Below are 20,944 nucleotides of genomic sequence, written 5' to 3' on the forward strand. Positions count from 1 at the left end.
TTTTTGTGAAGGCAGAATAATTTTGAAGCATCAAATTGATTGTTCTGAGAAAGGAGAAATAATTGATCGTGGGAGATGAATTAATTGATTTTGGAGGAGAGATTTTGCATGCATACCTGTAGCATAAGAAAATAAAACACTCGTCCACACCTAGGTAGATGTTTATCCATTCTGTGTATGCAAATACATGCTTTCTGTATGCAATTAATCTGTGAATTAAATTTCGCAAAAAGAATTCAGGCATCTACACTGGAAAAAATTGGCCCTATAGATACAAATCTGTATAAGCACCAATTCACTGAATCTTGTGCTCCAATCATAATTCTAATTCAGAACTATTATGATAGAGAACTATGTAGATTTCCAAACAGAAATTGTGTTAAATTGGAAATAAGGTTGAGAGTATCTCTCAGTAAATTTTGGGGGAAAAAAAACATTACTGGGGTCTTGTAATTATGCAAAAACTAAACATTCCAAACACATGAAATTCAGAGTTATGTTTACATATAAAAGAACCATAAACTTAGTAATTTATGGAAATGCAAACAACCTTAACTCTGCCCTGTAGTTACATCATGCCATAGGTGTACAGTTATGATTAATGAATTTCCGTGTTTGTGGCCCCAGATCAGTTTAATAATTTTTTTAAAAAATACAATTTTCCACAAATGATGCCACTCCAGTGAAGCAAAACTACCCTAAGTCTGGGTGATTAAACCAGGTTTATAACTGTTTTACTTCACTGGAGTGGCCCAATGCAGCTGGAGCATGCCAGTGAAGCTGGCTTCTGACTTTTTTTGTATACATTATTTTGCTATTTCTAGTCTGGGGACAGATCCTTCTTACCTTACTCAAGCAAGTTGGTCCAATTTAAGTGAATATGACTGTTTACATAAGTAAGTTGATCAGAAATTGTAGGGAAGCTTAATATAAAAGGTTATTTATCATGCTTTAAATCTGGGCATATGGACTAGAAAACAAATGGGTATAAAGATTTAGGCCAATATTTTTTTAAAGAAAATGGGAGCCTAACATTTGTTATGGCATTTTCAAATGCACCTAACTGTCTTAGAAGCACAACTCGCTTTCAACTTCCATGGGACATTGCTGCTCAGTAGAGCTGGGCAGGCTTTTTTCAGTGCTTAGTAAATTACATTACTGAAAAGTCAGTAGACCTGGATTCTGAAATTCAGCACTACAGGTTTTTCTTTCCAGCATAGACATACCCTTAGGGTCCTAAATCCATACAGTAACTCCTCACTTAAAGTTGTCTCGGTTAACGTTGTTTCGTTGTTACGTTGCTGATCAATTAGGGAACATGCTCGTTTAAAGTTGAGCAATGCTCCCTTCTAACGTCATTTGGCAGCTGCCTGCTTTGTCCGCTGCTTGCAGGAAGAGCAGCCCCGTGGAGCTGGCTGGTGAGGGCTTGGAACCAGGGTGGACGGCCCCTTATCAACTCCCCGCTCCCCTAAGGTCCCTGTGCAGCAGCTGCCCAGCAGGCTAGCAGTTGCAGCTGTCCCTCCCCCCATTGCCATGTGCTGCTCCTTCACTCTTCCTTGGAGCTGCTCCCCAAGACTCCTGCTTGCTGGGGGGGGGGGCGGAAGAGAGGGGCTAATGTCAGGGTGTCCCCCTCCCCTCTGCTCCTGCACCCCGCTTACCCCATCTTCCATAGAGCAGGGGGGACACACAACAGAGGGAGCTTCCAGGCAGCTGCAGCTGCAGTCTGATCTCAGCTTGCTGATCTAATTAACAAGACGGTGTACTTCTGACCCCACTCTTCATACTTAAAGGGGAAATGCGCATCTCTCTCTCTCTCTCTCACTCACACACACACACACACACACACACAAAATGTGTCTCTCTGTGTCTGCTCTCCCTCCTTTCCTGCTGCCTTGTACAGTAGAGTGTGAGAGTTAACACTTGAGAGCTCAACCAATTGCTAGTTCATCATTTAGCAGTGAGGCATTCCCTGGAAAACATCCCACCCTCTGACTCCTCCACCTCAACCAAGCTTCACAATTGTCATCACTGTGTACCGGTATTAAATTGTTTGTTTAAAACGGATACTGTGTGTGTGTGTGTGTGTGTGTGTGTGTGTGTGTAGTCTTTTGTCTGGTGAAAAAATTTTCCCTGGACCCTAACCCCCTCATTTACATTCATTCTTATGGGGAAATTGGATTCACTTAACATCGTTTCACTTAAAGTTGCATTTTTTGGGAACATAACTACAACGTTAAGTGAGGAGTTTCTGTACTTAACCAGCAGCCTATGAGGCCACTTACTAGATGCCTGTTCATCATTTTAGACAAAGTTAGAAACCTAACTTTAGGTAACTAGCTTTGAAAATCTTGGCCTTAAATTCTGGGAATTCAATAAGTGCTCAATGTAGTCGAGAGAGAGAGAGCCTGGAGTACTGGGCCTGGGTGCAAGGTCTGAGGCCTGAACCAGAGGCTGTGAACCAAAGTCAGGCCATTAAAGTCAGATATTAAAGCAGATGCTTACAAGTTCACTGTTCAGTATGTGAACGTGGCAGAATTGTTGCTAGTGAGCTAGGCACTAGCTATTTATGTAAATATATTCCAACTAATACAGATACATCCCAATTTAGTACAAGAGAAGATGGTTTGACAAACTAATGAATAGGGATGTTTTGTCTAAGATATCAGGAACAAGGGGAGGTAACGAACAGATGTCATTAAACACATAAGGTGGGACGTAAGTTGTTTGTTCCAGTTGTTTGTTTCAGTCTATAAGTCCCACCTTAATCCTTTGTGTGGCCTAGTGAACAGCAAAAACTTCTGCTGCTGACTGAGTCACTTCTTGCCCTGGGCACTCATGTTATTGTGCCTGTAACTATGGAGCCAGGGCACTAGGATGTGCCTTGAGGGCAATAAACCTGACCAAGTGACTTTGTCACTGAACTGTGCCTGTGGTCTTCTTTTATGAGTAACATAAAGGTCTGCTGAATAAGCAGGCTGCACTATCTGCTGTTAGTACTAATAACACTGAAACTCCAAGCACTGAGCAGCCGACACAGAGTTACCGAGGCAACGATATTCCAGCCTTCAACACTTAACAACACTCAGCATTGGTGTAACTTGATTTCAAAGTGGGTGAGCATCTTTTGAAAATCTCACCCTTGAGCAGCCTAGCTGTACTTAGTGTTCTGCTGACAACCAAGGAAGGGTGAATCTGAATTGTGGCCCTGGATCTGTATGGAATAGAAGATGATGAGCTTCTAATCTCCAGAATTCAGTAATAAACATTAAGGGTGGGCTTTTCAAAGAAGTTAGGTACCAAACTCCCATTGAAATTTAATAAAATCCCAACTCCAGTAGGCTCTTTTGAAAATCCTAGGATAAATAATTTTAATTTCTTTTATAATGATTACACGAAAGCTAATGAAATATTATGAATTTTGCTTGAGTCTAAAATCTGGCCCATTGAAGTAAGTGGGAGTTTGGCCATTGACTTCATTGGGACCAGGATTTCACCCTTTGTCTTTATTAAAGAACATTGAAGAATGCCCCAGAATGGGAGACTGCCACATATTTTAATATCAAACTTAACAAACTTCCCTGGCTGAAAACTGAATGAGAATGACACTTTTTGAAAGAAGACTTCTGAAATCGCAAGTGCAAGACATCAGTTGATTTAATGGGCAATAAGAGGTAAAGCTTGCAATTTTGGGACTTTAGAAATCCAATTATTTCTATTAATATGCTCACATTAAACAGTCATATTTCAGTTCTGTCCTGTGCCTCACTTGTCTTGCTGTCTCTTATCAAACTCAAGCTTTTAAAATCTCCTGTTTGCATTTAAATTGGCCCTGGGAATAAGCAGGAAAAGAATAATGGAAATAAGTGGCAAAATTAATGTAACGCGTTTGAGAATCTGGAGGCATATAACAGACTCTCTCTAGCTACTCTGTGCTCCTGTTTCAGATACCTATGTGTCTGAGATGTCAGATTCCTCTCTACCCAATCATTTTTTTTAAAGCCACTTTAAGTCTAAATGCATTTTGTGCATGTTTCTGGTGTTAATGTCACACCCGGGGTTTACAGTTATATCTACTAAGCCTTTCTGTATTCCAAGCCGTCTTGTTAAAGTGGGGATTTTAATTCTTGTAAACACCAAGGAACGGGACTTCAGAAGAGAAGAATCTGCAGGCTGTGTTCAGTACAAGCCATGCTAAGCAGATTTCATTGGCTTGCAGGACACTACTCCTTTGCGCCTGAGAATTAAATCCTTCAGTGTCATTCCGTCCTGGCCTCCTTTGAAAAAAAAAAGCAACAGTCATAGTGTTGCATTCTAATAGATGCAAAGAGGGCTGGTTATTTTTTTTTTATTAAATCATTTCAACCACAATTCCTAGGGATATATATATATATATATATGGTAATATATGGAGCATCTTTCTGGGGTGCTCTGAGGCAGTGAAATATTTTCTTTCTTTCCCCTCTTTACTTTTTTCTTTCACCAGCTGTTTCTTTTTACCTATAGCTGGACAAAGACCCAATGCCTGACCAGAGCTAGAGCTCCATTCCCCTCCCACCCCCAAAAAAAGAAAGCCTGGCGTAAGCAGGGGCAAATCCATTACAGCAAGTGGTTGGCAAATACTTATGATGCTAAATTTGGCTCAGCTTTTTTAAATGCTTGTCTTCTCTCTCAGCATTAGCCATTGTGATGACTCATGGCTAGCATGAGTTTGACTTTTATGTCAAAGACCTTAGACCTTCATATAAGATCATACATTAGAGGCTGAGCTGCTGTCTCTATAAGCTGTTTTGATTAAACACAGTATAACCAAGTAGCCAGAGCAGATAGTAATCTTAGGAGTTTCAGTGAACTATAAAAGCATTGGTAGATTGTTATTCAGGGATCCTGTAAATGAGGCTTTCTGTGCTTTTCTTGCCTGTAGACATAAAATCCAATGCAAATCAACAGATCAAGTGAAAAGAAAACACCTAAACTTAGCTAATACTGGTAGATAAAGCTGCAGCCTGTTTTGATCAATTCCAGTTATTACAATTACTTGAGACTAGTTAGTTATTTGCTTGGCACTGCATCTCAGAAGCCCAACTACCTTCTGGCAACTTAAGTGTGGGTAGTGCTAGTAACTGTTTTATTCAGAAGATAACCCTAGTGTGGCCTATGGTATTACTAGACTAAATTATTAATTTCTGGAGATTGTAATGGAAAGAGTGGGAAGGAATAGGAGTCAAAGAACTCACTTGGAATCCAGAATGTTGTTAGTGCTTGTCAGTCTTCAATTTGGAATGATCAGAGAATAAAATATGAGGTGTTTTTTTTTTCCTGTCACCCTCAGTTCGTAAAGCAGTGATAGGGCTTTTTCCAGCTAGAGGTATAGGAATAGGTTATTTTGTAATGCAGGAGGATGAGAGTGTGTGTGTGTGTGTGTGTGTGTGTGTGACTGTGTCTGTGTGTGTGTATATATATATACACCTGTACATACATGTGTGTGAATATGAACCCTTTATACCAGTTCACATTGACAGTGCACTCAGAAGTGGGCATCCATACCATATGATTAGGGCCCTACCAAATTCACAGTCCATTTTGCTCAATTTCACAGTCACAGGATTTTAAAAATAATAAATATAATTATTTCAGCTATTTAAATCTGAAATTTCACAGTGTTGTAATTGTAGTGGTCGTGACCCAAAAGAAGTAGGGGTGGGTCGTAAGGTTATTGTAGGGGGGTTGCGGTACTGCTACCCTTACTTCTGCATTGCTGCTGCTGGTGGCAGTGCTGCCTTCAGAGCTGGGCAGCTGGAGAGCGGTGACTGCTGGCCTGGAGCCCAGCTCTGAAGGCAGAGTCGCCACCAGCAGCAGTGCAGAAGTAAGGCTGGCATGGTATGGTATTGCCACCCTTACTTCTGCACTGCTGCCTGCAGAGCTGGGCCCTCAGTCAGCAGCTGCCACTTTCCGGCCACCCAGCTCTGAAGGCAGCGGCGCAGAAATAAGGGTAGCAGTACCTTACCATGCCAGCCTTACTTCTGTGCTGCTGCTGGCGGGGTGCTGCCTTCAGAGCTGGGCTCCTGGCCAACAGCCACCGCTCTCTGGCCACCCAGATCTGAAGGCAGCATAGAAATAAGGGTGGCAATACCGCAATCCCCCTAAAATAACCTTGTGACCCCCCCAACTCCCTTTTGGGTCAAGACCCCCAATTTGAGAAACACTGGTTTCCCCTGTGAAATCTGTATAGTATAGGGTAAAAGTGCACAAAAGACCAGATTTAGTGGGGGAGGCCAGATTTCACAGTTTGTGATGCATTTTTCATGGCCATGAATTTGGTAGGGCCCTACATATGCTTTTCTCAAGATGCCTGTGGCGGGGAGGGATAGCTCAGTGGTTTGAGCATTGGTCTGCTAAACCCAGGGTTGTGAGTTCAATCCTTGAGGGGGCCACTTAGGGATCTGGGGCAAAAATTGGTCCTGCTAGTGAAGGCAGGGGGCTGGACTCAATGACCTTTCAAGGTTCCTTCCAGTTCTAGGAGATTGGTATATCTCCAATTATTACCTCCATTTTGAAAGCAGCAGGACCAGAGCACAAACCTTGATGAAGCTCAGAAATAGCCAGGCCTGGTTTTATTCTAAGACTGTTTCATCAGGCAAGGGTAGGTCATATCAACTCACTGAGCAGAGTGTGTAGGGAGTTAACTTATCCAACTCCTGTGGTGGTTGTTTCCATTACAAGAGCCACTCATGGGACAGTTTTCAGTCTGGTTGCTTTGAGAAATCAAGAAAAGTGAATGTAAGCCTAACAATGGTTGACAAGTGAATACAGGATTCTCATAAGGAGAAACATTCGTGTTATAATAATGGAATGTCTTGTGGCAGTAAACCCAGGCACACACACTGGCACAGAATTAATGCTCGTTCATTACCAGAGCTCCAGAAACCTGCTGCACACTCCGTTAGACCTCTAGCAGTGCTGGGCTACTCAGATTAGAATACTAGAGTACCCTTAGAAAGACTGAGCAGTTACATTTGCAAAAGTTTAGATACTTCTGAAATCACTACTCTTGCAGCCCATGAAGGTTTTAATGTACAACAAGCCAAAGTCTACCTTCATACTCACTGATGTTAAAGATGCAAGTGAGAGCAGAATGTACTCAAATGCATTTATCTAGATACCGAAAGACACCATGTTTTATATAGCATTCCTTGAAAAAAGCAGTCCTGTAAACCAAGAGGTCTGCTTGCATCCATTCTTAATTGCTTAGTATTGTGAGGTCACTCTTGGAAACATCCATGATGATATGCTGTGGAGAGTAGCATTATAGTGGTCATCAGTAAAAAGTCAATGATTTAAGAAACTTTGCTGGAATAACTCCATTGAAATGAGTGGAGTGAGGCCAGTACAGAATTTGGCGTAATATTTACAAACAGCTACCACACCTTGTAACTAAAATACCACGGTGTTTCCATATTTTTAGGATATAAAACACCGTAATGTGTCATGGATCCATTGATTTTTTTTTAAAAGCCAGAAGGAATCATTGTGACCAGCTAGTCTGACCTCCTGCATAACACAGGCCATAGGTCTTTGCTTAATTCCTTCTTCAAATCGAATAACTGTGGTTGAGCTAGAGAACATCTTTTAGAAAAACATCGAATCATTAGTCACATACTACTGGAAGGTGCTCAGTTACTATGGCGATGACTGTGATGTAAGAACCGGAATAGCACATAGAATGTCAAAGACTGTGGTGTCGTAGCTATTGGGGAATGTGGACTTTTTAATGGGGACAGTTCTATATAATGAAAGGTCGATGTCTGCCTGGGTTTTTCCACAACACCTGAATTTATTACTTACATCTGTAATCTTGAAAATTCGCTGTGCATATGGAGGATATGTCTATAACCTCAGTTTAGCTGGCAATCTGCAAAATTCCAGATTTCTAAAGGTTAAACCAGAATGTCCTTCCTTTCAACTTGCCATGAATTTGAGAGCCCACTTTGAGACTCTTTGCATGGTCTAACTATTGTGAATATAAAAGCTGTTCCTTGAGACAGTTGGTTATTTACAGTGTTTTCTCTATTATACTGGATAAATTATTAACTGGAAAATAATTGAATATTGAATATGCCCTGGCAAGGAAATAATCTTTCACCAACTGTGTCAAATAAGATGCCTCAAGTGTGCATTCTAATTAGCGGAGTGGGTCTGCTAGATTAATGTAACAAGCAGTTTAGATTCATGATCTATACTTACTTCACTTCTTTTCCAATCATTATCTGTTTGCGGCACATTTTTGGCTTTGGTTAGTAAACTTTCTCTGTCTTTTTAACTTTTTTTGACAGCGCAGTATGAGTTTAAGTCATAAGTCAGTCTGAGTAGCAGAGTAAGAGAGTTTACTTGTTGGTATTAGAATGTATTTGGATTGGAGTTGGGCAAACCAAGCAAAAATGTTTGCAGTCTTCCAAATAACGTACCATGTTTAGCATATTAATCTAGGATGCAACAAACTGCCTATCTTAAATGGACATCAAAATCACGAATATATTTCAAGGGAAAAATCTGATTTTATATAAATTATGAAAAAAAATCACATCAAAATATTAATGGATCATAAAATGGCTTAATATATACTGATGTACATTCATTCCATGATATATGGAATGTACCTTTGATTTACTAGTTGTAAAGTATTTGTATTGTAGCAGTCCATTGAGCTGAGTGAAATATATAAGGGCAATGCATTTCATTTGAAAATAAATTGTATTATTCCTATCAAATGAAATCATGTTCTTTATTACTAAGGATTAACTTCAAGACATTTGACCTTTTTCTTTTAGGTCATCACTGTATTTCCATTTAGATTCTTTCCTCCTTTTATTTAGTTCTGTTCAATTACGGTGTAAATGGACAGCAAGACAGGTAGCAAAACAGAGAAAGACACCTGGAAAAAGGCATCAGAGAGATAACAAATAAAAAAAGGCAAGAAACTCAGACTTATCAGTAGCTGAATAGTAAGTGTAAAGAGAGTTCTTTCCAACTGTTTCTGTTATGTTGGCCTTAGTCTTTAATGTATGTCTGTGCCCAACAGAGTTTAAATATTCTTTAAACTAGTCTAGCATCAGAGTCAACTCAGGGTCAGAACTCTGAGAACTCTTTAAAGCCTCAAAGTTATTTCTGTAGTCTATTAATAGGACAAGCCTATTCTGAACTGGTTAAATTGCTGTACTTTTTTTACCCAGAGAAGATAAGATATAAGTTAGTTGGCTAAAAGTGGCAGAAAGTAGAGTATTAAAGGTCTTAAACTGGCTCTGTCTATCGTGGCAGAGTCTGGGCCAGACATTTGGAACACCCTTGCATAAACTGTGATAAGTGATGTGCAGTTCACTTGGCTTTCTTGTTCCTCCCAATTCCCTGAAAGCAAAATAAAAAGAATATCCAACCTTTTGTGAAAACACAGCCCATTCCCTGTAGGAGTTTTGAACCACTAATAATGAGTCGTGACGATTGCTGGAGTGATTTGGCCCCATACAGTGCTATTTGCTTACTTTCCAACAGCTATGAGAGGCTCGCAGATAAAAGGAAAGAAAAAAGCATGCTGTAGCAAATGAAGAAGAAAATGATGAAAATATTGGCATTTCCTAAGATTTAGAGCATATTAACAGGAAATCTGAAGTTTTAATATAAACCTGGCTTTAAGTTAAGAAAAGCAACAGAAATCAAAATGTCGAAAAAATAATTTGTGACTTCCAATTTATGACTAAAGTACTAAATAGTCATAAAACACAGACACATCAGCAGATTTCCATCTCTTGAGCATAAATACAGATGTGTTCCTTAAAACCTTCTGGTAACAATTTTTTGCGTTATTTAAGCCAAAGTGTATTTTAAAGCCCCAAACTAATCTTTCTTAACAATATTTTTATAAGCTTTCTTGCTTTTTACCTTAATAGAAAGGAAATTGTGTTAGACGCTGAAAAATTGTTTCCATTCCATTCTCCTCTGTGATGGTGTCAATTGATAACTTTCCATTCACGTGTTGTTATGGGGATCCATTATTTAACACAGATAGATACTTTCTTTTTTCTTCAAAATGACCTTTGCACATTCCATCTCCTGGGATTTACCCCCTGGCACAACTGAGCTTCAGGGAACCTGACAGAAAAGCCATACCCTTCACAGCAATGAATTTTCAGCTGCGAGGTTATATGAAGCTCAGTTGTGCCAGGGGGTAAATCCCAGGAGATGGAATGTGCAAAGGTCCTAAGTCCTTTCTTTCCATGGCTAGCTCCTGGTGTTAGAGACCTTTGCTCTGAGTCCAAAGAGCCTTTTCTTGGCTTTACACTACATTTTTTTGTTGCTTGTTAGAGTTGTCACAGTTTAGAGTTTTTAAAATACTTTTTAGGCAATTTAAGGTAGTTTTTGTGCCTTTGCACAGTTTAGGTTCCACATCCAGCTCCAGCTCCATTCTGAGACCTCACATCTGATGCAGATCCTAAATACCATGGGAAAAAGTCTGGGTTTAAGCACTCTATTTTCATGACCGCTCTGTCTTCCCAGGCTTTTGATGCACATACCAACTACCTGATGTGCCTCAAAAAAGGCTATTCCCCACATTGGGATAAATGATGCAGTTGCAGAGGAAGAAGAAATCTCTGTGGACTGAAGATCTCTTTTCCTGCTTCCTTGGTTATCAAGGAACCAGGGATACTTAAACCAAAGACTCAGTCTGGCTTTCTGTTGTTTGAGGAAGGTGCAGGTTCATCAGTATGGGTACATCATCTTATGTATGGTGCCAGTTTCTCTGTGTGGGAATCCAGGAGAGGTCCTCCTTCAAATCAGGAGAGGTACCAGGGACTTCTGATTTATAGTGTGCGCTCTGGAAGCTGTCGGGTTTGGATTTGGCTTCACACAGGAAGGGCTTGGAGGCTGACTGCGACACTTCTTGGGACAAGGGAGCTGAGCCTTCAGTGGGTTCACGTTTCCCCTTGGACTCTACTAGAAAGGACCTCTCAGGCTCCCTGGGACACTTTGATGCAGACTTTTTTCCTTGTTTTCCTTCTGTTAACCCATGGCTGATATCTCCATATTGGCAGCGAGCTCCCTCAACTTTTAGTGGTCAGGGGACCACCAAAGCTGAGAAGCCCAATCCTTTAATTCACTCTTCTGCCTCCTCAGTCACCTCCCTCATTGCCACATCCAGTCATGGAATCTACTGACATCTATCTCTGATATTTGCTTTGAGAGAGCAGTTCTCTAAACTTTGTTTAATCAGCCTGCCCCAGCTGTTGGGTGCTGCTGCTACCTAGACTTGCACAAATGAGGATATGCAGAAGCCACCTTGAAGAAGAAAGAGAGGGGTTTCTTACTAGTCACAGTAGTTCTTGCATTGTTACCCCGGCATGTTCATGCTTCTTGTTCACCTCCCCTTTTCCTCAGAGTTCTGTTCTGTGCAATGGGGTTTAACAGAAGGAAAGGGGGTGGGTGGCAAGCCACATGGCTTATAGGATCAACCCTGAATCTTGGTTGCTATGAGGGGCTCTTCTTTTCTAGAGGATCCATGAAGTGCTGCAGTATAGAGGTGAGGGATATGAGGAGTGGTGTGGTCCTCCCAAAGGACCACTAGTAAGTGACCTTTCTTTCATCCACTCAGCTGTATTTCAAGTATACTATTGAAAAGAAGCTACTGCTTATGGTAGTACAGTTCCTTTTGTGCTCTACAGAGTTGTACTAATGTTTTCTTTGACATTCTGCATAATAATGAGCTGAGGAAAAACCCCTCACTAGCAATATGAAACTATGGATTACATATTCCCATCAACAAGAAGCTAGAGCATAATGTGGTTGCTTTACCATCTGACAGAAGATATTCTGGTAGGTATTGAACATTTTTGCTGAGAGAACGTTCTGTTTACCATGAAGAGTTGGAATCTTTTTCATAAAGAATTTGAGAATCAAAAGCTGAATATAACTTGAACTAAAGAATATGATCACTGATATTATTAAAACGTCATCTACAATAGGGCAGACGAAGATTTAATATTTCAGTGACCATATTCTTTAGTTCAAATTATATTCAACTTTTGACTCTCAAATATTTTGTGAAATTCACGTATCAAAGCATCAACAGGCTTTCATAATGACAGGAGAAGTTTGGAAGAGCAATGCCGCCAGCAGCTAACTGGTACAGAGATGGATATTTGCTATGATTTCCTGCTTCCTATATCTTCCTGCTTTTAAAAAAATGTTCAAATAGGTATTTTCAGACTACAAAACAATGTTTAAAGCTTCCATTTTAACCTGGCATTCCTTATGTAAGCAGCTACACAATGAACATGTTTGTTATGGTACTTTTGATTTTATTACAAGTAATATGAAAATTAAATGCAGCCCACCACATTCAAATGGTCGATGGTAGTGAAATGATGATTTTTATGCCTACACAGTACATACTGTGCCAAGTATTATGTTGCAATATAGGGCCCAATCCTGCTCTTACTGGCCATAATGATGGCTTTATCCTTGACTTTAATGGGGGCTAGAAGGACAATCATTTTTGTTCAAGCTATATTCCAGGCTTACTCTAAAATGTAGGATTTATGCTTTTATTTTATTTGTATTTCATTTTATTTTGCTTTTTTGTTCCAGGACTTCAGGGCACCATCAATGAACTCTTCTTTATGTATTCATTTTTGGGGTGGGACAGGGGAGCCAACCCTTTAAAACTATACATTAGTTTACGTTTTAAGAAGCACTTTCCAAAGAGGATACATGAAAATTTATTAGCTCCAATCCTGGGACTGCAGCCAAAAAGAGCACTGCACAGCTCAAGAAGGGTGGGGTGCAAAGATGGTTTTAAGTTTTCTTTTCCTCCAAGGCCACTGTGCACCAGCCAGGCCCCTGGTGCAAGTTAGAGCAGCCTTAAGACTGCTCTAACTTCTGCAAGCTCCCAAGGGGCCATTGTGGCAACCAGGGATTGCTGTGGTATAGGAAAGCCCAAGGCATGCACCCTACTCTGGTTGAAGGAAGGGAGTTGAGGCTTGGCTACACTGGAGAGTTGCAGCGCTGGTGGTGGCTTTACAGCGCTGCAACTCACTCACCGTCCACACTTGCAAGGCACATACAGCGCTATATCTCCCTGGCTACAGCGCTGGCTGTACGCCACGTCTGCCTGGGGAATAACGACTGCAGCACTGGTGCTGCAGCACTGGAGTGCCAGTGTAAACAGTGATTAATCTTACTATGCTGTAACTGACCTCCGGAATTTTCCCATAATGCTTTTTACTAAAGAACTCTCTTTGTTTTGTTATGATGCCTCTCTTTGTTTTGTTGTGAACTCGGGGCTCCCGGAGCTGCTTATCTAAAAAACAAACACAGCTCCTGTTTGCTGTGAATGAGGCAGGCAGGGGGATGAATGTCTACAGCTAGTGTTTGCTTGAGGAGAGAAACAGCACGGCGGGAGGGATGGGGGGAAGGGAGTCCGTCGGAGCAGCTGCTTATCTGGTCTGCAGGCTATTTGCATTTAAGAGTGAATGAGGGGTCGGGGAAATGGTCAGAATTTGCAAGGCAGGGAGCTGACACAGTGTCGGCTCCAAAAATCCACTGTCTCTCTCTCTCCCCCACGCTCCCTGTCACACTCCACCCCACCCCCCTCTTTTGAAAAGCACGTTGCAGCCACTTGAACGCTGGGATAGCTGCCCATAATGCACCACTCCCAACACTGCTGCAAATGTGGCCACACTGCAGCGCTGATAGCTGTCAGTGTGGCCACACTCCAGCGCTTTCCCTACACAGCTGTACGAAGACAGCTTTAACTCCCAGCGCTGCACACCTGCAAGTGTAGCCAAACCCTTGGTGTGGGAGGTTTCAAATTTCACATATATTCAAGATTTCCATTATATATGTTTGTAATTATAAATTATAAATTACATTAGCAGATAAGAAACAAGATATAATTACTACAGATACAAATATGAATGTTTATCATATGGATTCCCACAATATTTTCTATTCTGCTTTAATATGTTCTTAACTTTTGTAAATTTACTAACCAGGCTGTTGCTACTTCTCGATCCGTGCTCGTGTCTTGTGGAAATTGTTGTAGGATAGCTACACTAACTGCAAAACAGGTACTTATATCTGAATTTGTATTATGATTGGCATTCCTGTAGTGCATAGATATGAAATCCAGGCCCTGTATATACACATGCTATGAGATTGTTTTCCTCCCCTGAAGAACTTACAATCAAAATAAGCAAGGCAGATAAAGGGTGAGATGGGAAACAGAGAGAGAAGTGTTTTGTCTAAGGTCATACAACATGTCAAGGCATTGTCAGGACTAGAACCCAGGTTCCTAAATGGGAGGCTAATGGCTTGGCCACTGGACCATACAGTCTAACAGTAACCTTAGAAAGTGGCAGCATGTCTGCGTTCTTGTGGAAATTATCTTTTCAGACGAACTTAAAATAGAAAAAGGGAACACTTAGGACTGGATTTCCGTCAATAACTCTTTATTTTTCCACTTTTTCATGCTCCATAGTGCCTTATTTTTAGCAATAGCACATAGTAGCTGCACACATTATAGCAGCTGGTCTTTCAGAATTCACACAGAATAACTCTTTATAGGTTGCTCAGACTCAGCAAGCAAGGGCAGGAGAGTGAAATGTTCTCCTGCATTATGTTTCCTGCTGCACATTTTTAGAACAATAAGACAGATCATTGTAATGTAAATTCCTCCAATCTACATCGTAACCTGCTGCAATACAGGAAAATGTTTCCAATGATCCTCACACTAGATAGTGCATTTACTTTATCAAACAAACATTCTTCCTCGAACTGTATAACAAGTAAGATATCCAAGCCTGAAAGACTCTACTGAGACTGTGCAACTATCCAGTAGACTGGGAACTGCAACAATAGTGTGAGCCAGATTGTGAGCAGTCCCTATGCAAGGGAGATGGACTCAAGATCCAGCCACCTCATGAGGGCAGGCCACAAATGTCATAACTTTGCTCTCCTGAGTCCAGGGACTAGTCTCTGCTAAAACTCTTGATGCACAGCTCACCCCAAGCAGGAGTGATGTTTGGGAGACCTGCAGGGCAATGTGGGTAACAGAGGGGTTGGGGCTTCCAGAGCTCCTGTTATGGTGCCCCCCTACTCAGGCTGTAGCTGTAAACCACAGTAGAGCTGACCTGTAGCCAGTGTTGCATTATGGGAGACAGAAGGTTCTGTGCTTGCACACCTTCCTCAGAGGAGAAGAAAGAAGAGCTAATACTTTTATGGTCAGCACTAAGAACCAGCATGTGCCTGGCTTTTGTGCGTGTGGAAATGGGAAGAAAGAGTGCAAGGAAACTCTCCTTTCCCTTTGCAAAGAGGTCACTGAGCACAGTTGCACTAGTGAACGGTAATAGCTGCTAACAGAGATATCGTCCCGCCGCCTCCACATTGGTCAGTATTTTCTGGCTGAGTGCATCCTACAACCCATTAAGGGGTGAAGCAGAGAGCCCTGGAATGGGTTACCTAGGGAGATGGTGGAATCTCCTTCCATAGAGTTTCTTAAGGTCAGGCTTGACAAAGCTCTGGATGGGATGATTTAGTTGGGGATTGGTCCTGCTTTGAGCAGGGGGTTGGACTAGATGATCTCCTGAGGTCTCTTCCAACCCTGATATTCTATGATTCCATGATTCACACACCCCTGATTACAATACCTTCTAGAGCTCCTGCTTGGTTGGTACAGCTAAAAAGCACAGCCCTACTGCCTCACATTAGCAACAGGGAGGATTGCAGGAGCCCTACAGCTGTCTGCAATGAGCGTGCTTTAGAAAGTGAGGAACGGAAATGAAAGGAGTAACTTTCAAAATGCAGAGAGAAACTAGCTGAGTTGATCTCAATAAACAGATGAAATAAATGGTTTTTTGTCCCAGCCTGTGCTAGGCAGTCCATTGGATGATTTCAGAAATGCCACTGAAAGGGTCATCTGAGTTTCCCACAAAAATGAGTAAATATGTTAATCGGGGTAACCCTACTGGGGCCAATCCTGATCACGCTGAAGTCAATGTTAAGATGCCCACTGAGTTCTATGATGCAACACTGGGTCCACTATATTGACAGTTTCTTCCCTCCTCTCCCATCCTCTAATGGCAGTAAAGAGTTTCAACTTTGTTTCTTGATCGAAGGTTCCGTCACTGAAGAGAAATCATGACATACTTTTACTGTTCTACATTTTCTAATTCAAAGACTTATTGTACATGAATAATTTTGGCATTTTACCCCATAAGACCACAACATGGTTTGGTATTTCATTATCCTAGGTTAGTGGCTCTCAACCTTTCCAGATTACTGTACTCCTTTCAGGAGTCTGATTTGTCTTGCGTACCCCACGTTTCACCTCACTTAAAAACTATTTGCTTAGTACAGTACTCAAAATGAGACATAAAAATATAGAAGTGTTGCAGCACACTATTACTGAAAATTGCTGACTCTCATTTTTACCATATGATTATAAAATAAATCAATTGGAATTTAAATATTGTACTTACATTTCAGTGTATAGTATATAAAGCAATCTAAACAAGTCATTATCTGTATGAAATTTTAGTTTGTACTGACTTCATTGGTGTTTTTTATGTAGCCTGTTGTACAATGAGGCAAATATCTAGATGAGTTGATGTATCCCCTGGAAGACCTCTGGATACCCCCAGAGGTATGTGTAACCTGGTTGAGAACCACTGTCCTAGATATATTTTTCAATCTTTTCCTTTACTAGCTGTCATTCTTGTTAGCCAGCGGGCTGTGGAATAGCACAGCGATTGTTTGAAAGTACATTCTGTAATGGAGCTCTTCTAGCTGTGGGAGAGCTCTTGAGTCTTTCCCAGCCAAACTAAAATCTGGAGAACGTGCTAGAAGTTGGCCTGCTGGGTTTCCTTTCCTGACATTCACAGACATAACTACTGTACATGGCACAGAAAATGTGGTTCCATAAGAAGCTGTTACTTTAACATTGTTAAATACCTGCTGAGTAAAAGCATTGCTCAGCCCTTTAAAGATTTACCTTCTTTGAATATTGCTTTGCTCTTTAAGGCTTCTGTTTTATTAAAGTAGGATTTAGAGTGTCTTAGTGTAATTTGGGGGATATCCTTTCATAAGCCAGAAAATCAACTAGGTCAGCACAATTTGTAATAATGCTTGTTCCCAAACGATCACTGGTAAGTGATTACAGATCTGCTCTTTCCCCTAACTTGTGATCAAATAATTTCTATGTGCAAGCTAAGAAAAAACAAAGTAAAAATATCATACCAGACATGCTTCATTATAATTGTTATTATTGGGTGTCTCTGTACTTTGGTTCTAGGCACTGTGACAGACCCAGACCAGTGGGGTCCAGGAGTCTGGTAGAGGGCAAATATACTGGTCACTGGATAAGTTGTTTTCTGTTCCCTGAGTGACCAGAACGGGGGCTGCACTAGAGTAATCAGGAACCTGCTAGAACCAATTAAGACAGACAGGCTGATTAGATCACCTGCAGCCCATCAGGGCAGGCTAATCAGGGCACCTGGGTTTAAAAAGGAGCTCACTCCAGTTTGCTCTCTGGTCACTCTAGCATTAGCTAACACATATTAACCGTCTAGTGTAGACAAGTCAGAGTGTCTTTGATATGTACCAAGCTGGTCAGGTTAAAGCCCACTTAGGTTCATCTCAACTGACATAAAACATATTAAAAGCACATTGTTTTCTCTATGCTAGGTGGTTTACACATTAACTAACATGAGTTAGCTAACAACTTCCAAATCCTAGTCCAGACTAATCCTTAAGGGTCACAGGCTACTCCTGAACAGGAAAACGTGGGAAGGAGTTAGGATACCCAATTTCCACATTACGCTACTTTGTAATCATCTCACTGGGGGAGGAGCAGAGATTTCTGCTGTCCAGAATTAGCAGGTAGTTCCACCCCCAAGTTCACAGGTGTCCCTAAATCCATACAGATCTTGAGACACTTACAAAGGGTAAGGGCCTCTGGGTGGAAGAGCCTTCCACCAACTAACTTACTTCTTGACAGCACAGATCCATGAGGTGTTGGATTTCCAGCTAGTACCTGACGGAGGCTGCACCTAAAGTCTTTCTTCAGGGATGGAGAGTTTGGAACCATGTAACAGCATTTTCTGCTTATTCCTCCAGATATAACGTCCAGGCAGGTTTCCAACTGAATGTCTGCTTGGGCCTGCTGGGAGCCATAGAGATGAGTTAGTTCCAAGTATCATCTTCTCCTCTTCCCCTAGAGCTCTAGAGTCCGTGTTCATAAAAACATATGAACCTGGGGCAGAATGTTGTTGAACTACCGCCGTATTCATACTGTTGCTTTGAAACTCGATTTGCCATATACTTTATTACTTTGCACTACATTTTGCACTAACATGTTGCATCAGCGTAGTCTAATTCTTTTAAAGAGATAACATGAGATTTGTTTAATATTCAACTTATATGATTCTGCTGCAATGGGCAGAGAGGGCCAAATTAAATGTCAAAATTGTATTTATCTTGTTCATCAGTTTAAAATACAGTGATAGTCCGGGACCTATGTTTTGCGGCTACTGTTTTTGTAATTCACTAAATCAAAGAATGGTATTTACAATAAAATTTTATTTTATTTATAGTTCCCTTGTCAGGAAAGTATTTAAAACTCTGTTTTTATTTTCTCTCTACAAGGAGAGCAGAGTGCAGTGCTTTTGACTGACTGTAGTAGGTGGTTCCATATTCATGGTTTTTAAAAAAAATCATTTTAAATTCCAGAGATCTTGCCAGCATCCTTGTTTGTTTCTGACAGCATAAACTGCAGCATTGTTCTGACTCATCCTACCATGCTATATATCACATATTACTTTTTCTTTTTTAAAAACTGTCAAAAGTAAACAAATGTTGCACTTCTTCTGTAGGAACCCAAGTCATTTCACATTTTCTTTATCATGTTTTATCATATTGTTTTAAATGTATGTGCCAGTGACCTTGAAAGAAAACCACTTCTTTGTATACAGAAGTGTTGATAAAGCTAGTATATTTCTTATTATTTACATTTTCTCTTTAAAAGATAATGTCTGATCTGACCTTGAATAATTTAAAATATTACTACAGTAGCTGATATCATGGTACAGATTTACCTTTTATTTCTATAGTTTGTACCTCAAGAAAACCTAGTAACAAAGATTAGCATCTCCATCTTACAAAAAAAAATTTCTTTCATCCACTCATTTATTTTCCCGGCTAATTCTTTATGTAAGTCAATATCTTGCTTAAGTTCAGCAGCAATTTTGCATCAATATGGCAAGCAGGATTTGACCCAAACAGTACATTGAAATAAGTGGAACTGTATAAAAATTTCCTTATAGTTGTTGCATGGGTTCGAGAAGGCAAAGAACAGTGTTAGCTACCCAAAAAGCATCCAGAATGAATGCTCACCTGAACATAGGGTGCAGTCAAGTGCATTCAAGGAGCATTGCATTTACGCACAGCTGAGGCAGACGCAGACCCAAGAAAAAGTGGGCAAGGGCATCAGAAAAGTAGGCTTGGTCCCAGGTGTCAGTTCATTCTCCTTCACCTAATTGTGCACCTGAGTCCTGATCAAAAGCCAATTGGAGTTTTTCCATTGACTTCAACAAGCATTGGATTAGACCAAAACCAATAGAGGTACATGGTCGGGGGAGGTCTCAAATACAGCATCATGGATTTAGTGGGCTCCGTTGACCCAGTTCCTCCCTTTTGACACCAGCAGGCAGCACATGTCTCCCTCCTGTACACTGGTGAGGATGGTTCTCACTACATGTGTTTGTGGTTGACCTACCCAAATGTTACTCCCAGTGCTAGCTCATTCTGTTGCCTTTTCAAAATATACCATCTCTCTGTTCTTTGGCAGAAGAGTTTCAATGTCTTTACAATAAGGGCCCCACAGAGCAGTTGCTGACAATCACAGCACTATTCATGTCCATACTCAGCTGCTCCTGTAAAATCCTCTCTTTAAAAATGTGGCTTTGTAATAGGATTGTACACTTAGGCTCATATGATACTGTCAGACCCACATTGTGAAGCTGCAGAATTTGGCAGTCTTAATAGATCAGACAGCTGCCTCCACACCTACATGAAATCAGCTGTGTTGCTTCCATCTTCCTAAAATGATAGCTGCTCGTAGCCACATATTTGTCCCTGCTTGTCTGAAGAGACTTTGAAAGGGTCGCGGTTTGTTTTTCCTGCGTAAAAGCAGTTCCAGTGTCAGCATGCACATTTACTGCATGGGCTGAGGAGAATGCCCCCCTTACAGAACCAAGGATGAAGATACCAAATGCTCACCCCCACCAACAACCTCCCAAAAGCCCGTCTTCAGTAATACTGACCATTTCCCCACCCTCCCAATTGCTGGTTTCCCCTGACCTCTTGTAGACTCCCAGGCACTGAGTTGTTGTAGGACCTCAGACAAGTCACATCTGTCCCTTAATATCCTCCTCTGTGACACTAATGCACAGCTTTGTAAATCACTTTGAGATGCACAGAGGAAAAGCGCTAGATTATATTATTATTTGTTTTGAACCTTTCATTTCACCTTTAAGACTGGTGTCCCCTTGAATCAACCAGTGATTCCAGAAAAACAGTACAGCAGCCATTATAAGGTCTTTATTAATAATGTAACCATTAAAAATCATAGGTAAAGAGTTCAGATATAGATTCACAGTCCTATAATCTCACATTCACACTCTTATAATAGTCTTGTGGTTCTGAATGGTCTATCTGCCTCATCCATTACCCATTTACAATCCATTCAGAATGCAACAGCACATTTCATTTGTTTCTTTGTCTTACAACTCCTACATCAGACCCTTATTCAAACACCTACTGTGGCTACCCATTATCCTGCAAAAACAAAACAAAACAAAAAAAACCCTTTATTATTTGTATTTAAAGTTCCTCATTCCTTGGC

The 20,944-nt window shown here is 40.9% G+C and overlaps 1 protein-coding gene across 6 annotated transcripts in view; it reads left to right on the forward strand.

Annotated features, from left to right (window-relative positions):
• Positions 1–20,944, forward strand: part of SPAG16 (sperm associated antigen 16) — a 766,854-nt gene that overhangs the window by 660,886 nt on the left and 85,024 nt on the right. The window lies entirely within an intron of this gene.

This window comes from Mauremys mutica, chromosome 10 (genome assembly GCF_020497125.1).
Source record: "Mauremys mutica isolate MM-2020 ecotype Southern chromosome 10, ASM2049712v1, whole genome shotgun sequence".
Taxonomy (NCBI): Eukaryota; Metazoa; Chordata; order Testudines; family Geoemydidae; genus Mauremys; species Mauremys mutica.